Genomic DNA, 6,042 nt, shown 5'->3' on the forward strand with positions numbered 1-6,042 from the left:
AGAAACAGTAACCTACACACCTGGAGCAGATAAACTACAAGATAGCTTCACAGACGAGGAGCTGCTCAACATGCAAAAGCGCGATGATACAGATCAGATTCAACCAGAAGCTGCCTGGGAAAGAACTCGTTTCAGAAAATCGATCGACACTCGTCACCAATCAATAAGCTTCCTCAACAATCGATCGACATCAACAATACCACATTGATCGACAACCATTCAATACCGAAAACCACTGTAAGCGAAAAAGATAAATTAGATAACCAGTATCTAACTCCAGATGAATTTGGTATTTTCAGGGACCCTAATTGCTTCGCAAAAGCAATAGACGGCCGCACACTACACGTATCTCGAGAAGATATCGCAGATATCCTTCAGATAGCCAATGGAGCAGACAATCTGTTCATGCATCAATGCAGCAACCGTGAACAGAAGACTACAAAGGAGTTCTATGACGCAGCTGGTGGCATAGAAAACAACTTCAAACAACGATCTCGCCATACAAATCATCCATCGATCAACATAGACGTTCCAATGGTCACCATACAGCCAGAATTCAACAGAAGAGCTTTTGACCTTTATGGTAACAGGAAATTTTACTGGGAAGAGAAAGATGAGTATGGAGTCTACAGAGATGATCGAGAATTTGCCAGAGTTCTAGATAGACACACCATCCCAGTTCAAAACAAGGATATCAGAAGACTTCTGGAAAGAGCTTCAAGAGATGAGCCAGCCTACATATGTCTTCCTGAACATGCTAGCTCATTCACACTGAAAAAGTCGGTACCAGAGATCTACACCAAGGACGAGATCAACAAGATGTTCTACGGAGTCTGTGGTGAACATGATAGGAACAAAGAAGCCTTCCAGATGAAGCTTGATGGTGTCTACTATCCATTGAATGATAGTATAAGTTGGCTAACTACTTGCATGGAGGAGATGAAGAAGGACATAGCCAGAATTCAGAACGCGACCGACACTGCTCGACAAGCATCGATCGACAGAAGACAACCCCAATCGATCGGCAGCAGACAATCACCATCGCTCGACGGACAACATCACACATCGATCGACAACCGCCTGGCCGCATCGATCGACACCAATCCGCCACGCCCACACACAATTAAGTCTCAACCATATTTTCACACCAAAGAAGAGATAGATCAGTTGGTAGAAGGGATCTACAGAGCTCTGGTAACTACAGAGGAGATGCTTGATGGGAGATGTGATGAAATCTATTTCCCAATGGATCTTACCATCAGCGCATTGACCTCCAAGGTTGAAGCTATACAAGGGGAGTTGGTGGAAATTCAGAGTTACATTGCACGTCGACCAGAAGCATCGATATTGATCGACAGACGCATCAACAAATCGATCGATACCAACCATTCAGCATCGATCGACATTGATACAAACCAGAGCAGTCTAGTACCAAAGACGATATCCAACACGTCCAACACACCTTACCATGGAAAGGAGATCTCAACTGACACTTACGCCGCACTTACCAGACATCAATTCAACCTTGAGAGTCTTGGTGAAAGATTGCAGAGGATTGAAAACACAACTGCAGTAATGAAGGATAAATGGCGCAGAGGGGATGAAGCAATGAGAGACTTCACTGGTACATGGTTCAACAAGCTCAAAGAGGAGATGGATACCTGTTTTCCAACAAGTCCCAGTTCTCAACACTACTAGCCAAAACACCTCCAAAGTCAAGCTAAATGACTATAACAAAGCGCTGAGTGGGAGGCAACACACTATTAGGTAATATTTATTAAGTTTTCATTGATTTACTATTTATGTTGGTTTTTAATTATTGCAGGTCATAAAAATAAAAAATAAATAAATAAAAACAAAACAAAAAGAAGATCCGAGTAGACGATTGCCATCTGTATCGACCGACGCGAACAAGTCGACATCGATCGACATTGCCATACCTGCGTCGACCGACATCAACATCCTTACATTGGTCGACATCTATTTCGGTCTGGTATATCGTTCCTACTTGTTACATTGAGTCCTTATGATTTATTTCTCACCATAACTCCGACTGCATTTATGATATCTTGCATATTTACATGTTTTTAATAATCCATTCTTGTATATTTTGATCATGTAGAATAGATTTAGGCATCTTTAGGATCCATTTTGCATTCATAAGTCTTTATCAGGTGTTGGTGTATCCTTTGGAGTTTTTGGAGGAGTTTGGAGACATTGTGGTTCAAAAAGGGGGTGACTTATGATCATTGGACGAGTTGAGTATCAGACTGGGCTCTCGCAGCGACCTAGAGCACCCGCTCTACACAGAACAACATGGAGCGGCCAGCCGGAGCGGGTAGGAGAACCCGCTCGCCATTCTTTGAAGACACAGAGCAAGGAGCTGGAGCGACCCTCCGTTGCGGGGTAACCAACCCGCTGCAATCCAGAGCGACCATCCGGAGCGGGATGACGAACCCGCTCGGCATTCCTTGGTGTAACGAACGACATCCAGGGCGACCTCATGGAGCGGGGTCTGGAAGCCGCTGCAAGTCAGATTTATTGACTGAGCCTAAAATACTCTCTAAACCTAAAATTATGACTTATCTTCTTTTCTCTCTAAGAACACATAAACCTTTTTAAAGAAAATTTGGATCTTGAATCATTTTACATCTATATTCTTTGTGTTTGTGTGATTATCTTGCTCTCTAAGAGATTAGTTGCTTGATGGGAGATGTGATGACATCCATTTTCCAATGGATCTTACCATCAGTGCATTGACCTCCAAGGTTGAAGCTATACAAGGAGAGTTGGTGGAGATTCAGAGTTACATTGCACGTCGACCATAAGCATCGATATCGATCGACAGACGCATCAACAAATCGATCGACACCAACCATTCAGCATCGATCGACATTGATACAAACCGGAGCATGCTAGTACCAAAGACAACATCCGACACGTCCAACACACCTTACCATGGAAAGGAGATCTCAGCTGACACTTACGCCGCACTTACCAGACATCAATTCAACATTGAGAATCTTGTTGAAAGATTGCAGAGGATTGAAAACACAACTGCAGTAATGAAGGATAAATGGCGCAGAGGGGATGTAGCAATGAGAGACTTCACTGGTACATGGTTCAACAAGCTCAAAGAGGAGATGGATACTTGTTTTCCAACAAGTCCCAGTTCTCAACACTACTAGCCAAAACACCTCCAAAGTCAAGCTAAATGACTATAACAAAGCGCTGAGTGGGAGGCAACCCACTATTAGGTAATATTTATTAAGTTTTCATTGATTTACTATTTTTGTTGGTTTTTAATTATCGCAGGCCATAAAAAATAAAATAAATAAATAAATAAAAACAAAACAAAAAGAAGATCCGAGTAGACGATTGCCATCTGTATCGACCGACACGAACAAGTCTACATCGATCGACATTGCCTTACCTGTGTCGACTGACATCAACATCCTTATGTCGGTCGACATCTATTTCGGTCTGGTATATCGTTCCTACTCGTTACATTGAGTCCTTATGATTTATTTCTCACCATAACTCCGACTGCATTTATGATATCTTACATATTTACATGTTTACATGTTTTTAATAATCTTTTCTTGTATATTTTGATCATGTGTAATAGATTTAGGCATCTTTAGGATCCATTTTGCATTCATAAGTCTTTATCAGGTGTTGGTGTATTTTTTGGAGTTTTTGGAGGAGTTTGGAGACATTGTGGTCCAAAAAGGGGGTGAATTATGATCATTGGACGAGTTGGGTATCAGAGCGGGCTCTCGCAGCGACCTAGAGCACCCGCTCAACACAGAACAACATGGAGCGGCAAGCCGGAGCGGGTAGGAGAACCCGCTCGCCATTTTTGAAGACACGGAGCAAGGAGCTGGAGCGACCCTCCGTTGCGGGGTAACCAACCCGCTGCAATCCAGAGCGACCATCCGGAGCGGGATGACGAACCCGCTTGGCATTCCTCGGTGTAACAGACGACATTCAGAGCGACCTCATGGAGCGGGGTAAGGAAGCCGCAGCGAGTCAGATTTATTGACTGAGCCCACTAGGTTTTTAGAAGTCCTATAAATACTCTCTAAACCTAAAATTATGACTTATCTTCTTTTCTCTCTAAGAACACATAAACCTTTTTAAAGAAAATTTGGATCTTTAATCATTTTCCATCTATATTCTTTGTGTTTGTGTGATTATCTTGCTCTCTAATCATGTTTAACCTTGAATCATCCATGGTTTTGGGGTTATTCATGTCTATTAGTGAGTAGACTAATCTTGGATTCATGGGCTAGGGTGATTAGAGAAGATCTAGGGTGTTTAGTGTTAGATCTACTTGTCTCCTTGCTTGTTGAGGGTTCTCAATGCTATTTTAGTCTTGATCATACTAACATAGATCTCTAGGCATTTCATGCCCACAAGGTGTATGATGAAATGCCTTTACCAACTCTTCAATGCTTTTAGCTTGCTTTACATAAGAGATTAGTTGCTAAAGGAGTTAAGATTTCTACTAGACTTGTTCTCCATGTTTGCTTTAACAACATTCAACCTACGAAATTTGATGCGTGAGTTGCTTTAGCAAAAGAACATTCATCTAGAGATAGAGCTTGTTTAGCTTAGTATCTAGGCATAAGGAAAGTGTTTGATTGATAGCTTGCCACCCTTAGATTGGATTTACATCACCCAAGATCAAATGCCTAGCCCCATGAGTCCTCTTGCTTCATATTGAGAAAGAAAGATCATTACTTTATTGCATTAGCTTATTAGTTCTTAGTTCATACCATCTTTAAAACCGGATTGCACTTAGCTTAAGAATGAACTTGCATTCCCTTTGCCTTAGAATCACCTAGGATTGGTTAGACAATCTTTTATAATACAACATTTGATTAGGAGCCTTGAAAACTCCTAACATCAAATTGGCGTCGTTGCCAAGTTCTAGGTTGATTGTAACATTGGGATTTAGTCACTTGCTTGAGACTAAGTTATTTTTCTTTTATTTTGTTACTGATTCTCCTTCTTCCTTTCCCTTTGCATTTCAGGTGTATGAACTTGAGGAGCAGAGGTTCATCAAGCCTAGTTCCAAGAGTTGAAGACATAGTTGCACTTGAGAGGGAGATAGCAAGAAAGAGAAGAGAAGAAGAGCAACAGGCTCACTTTCAGAGATTGGAGTTTGAAATGGAGCACAATCAGAATCAGCCTCCTGATGGAATGGCCCAAGGAGCTGCAAACCTTAGGCCACATCATCCACAGTGCCAAGCTAGAGCCATTGGAGCCTATGATCAACCTCACATTCATGGTCATAGGTTGGGAATCAGAGCACCAGTTGTGGAGAACAACAACTTTGAGATCAAGTCAGGGCTGCTTAACACCATAGAGAACAACAGGTATCATGGTCTTGCTGCTGAAGACTCTTTTGATCACTTGTACAAGTTTGATAAATATTGTGGCTTGTCCAAGACAAATGGTGTTTCTGAAGATGCTTTCAAGTTGAAGCTGTTCCCTTTCTCTTTGGGAGACAAAGCACACCAGTGGGAGAAAACTCTTCCAAGTGACTCTATCACAACTTGGAATGAGTGCAAGATGGCATTCCTAGAGAAGTTCTTCTCTACCTCAAGGACAGCCAAGATCAGGAATGAGATCTCTAGCTTTCAGTAGAAGAACCTAGAGGGATTTAGTGAAGCATGAGAGAGGTTCAAGGGCTATTGGTCTCAATTCCCACATCATGGCTTCACCAAGGAGAGTTTGCTTAGCACCTTCTATAGAGGAGCTCTACCACAGTGCAGAAACATGCTTGATACTGCCAGCAATGGTTTCTTTTTGGGAAGAACTGAGGAAGAGGCAGAGGAACTGGTAGAGAACATGGCCAAGAGTGACTCAGTCTACAGTGAGGAGCATGATAGGGTAAACAGAAGTGATGATCATCAAACAAAGAAAGAGATCAAGTCCTTACAAGACAAGATGGATTTGCTTCTTTCCAACCAAGCTAAAGAGGAGCAGATGAACATTGTGGGTGGTCCTACTCAAGAGGTTCCTCCTAAGGTC

The 6,042-nt window shown here is 42.1% G+C and overlaps 1 non-coding gene across 1 annotated transcript; it reads right to left on the reverse strand.

The window, feature by feature from the left end:
• Window positions 1-5,622: 5,622 nt before the first annotated feature.
• LOC125586610 lies at window positions 5,623-5,729 on the reverse strand. Its single transcript, XR_007323146.1, has one exon. It is a non-coding gene; the product is annotated as a small nucleolar RNA R71 (small nucleolar RNA).
• Between the last annotated feature and the right edge of the window lie 313 nt (window positions 5,730-6,042).

The sequence above is a fragment of the Brassica napus genome, chromosome C4 (genome assembly GCF_020379485.1).
Source record: "Brassica napus cultivar Da-Ae chromosome C4, Da-Ae, whole genome shotgun sequence".
Classification (NCBI taxonomy): domain Eukaryota; kingdom Viridiplantae; phylum Streptophyta; class Magnoliopsida; order Brassicales; family Brassicaceae; genus Brassica; species Brassica napus.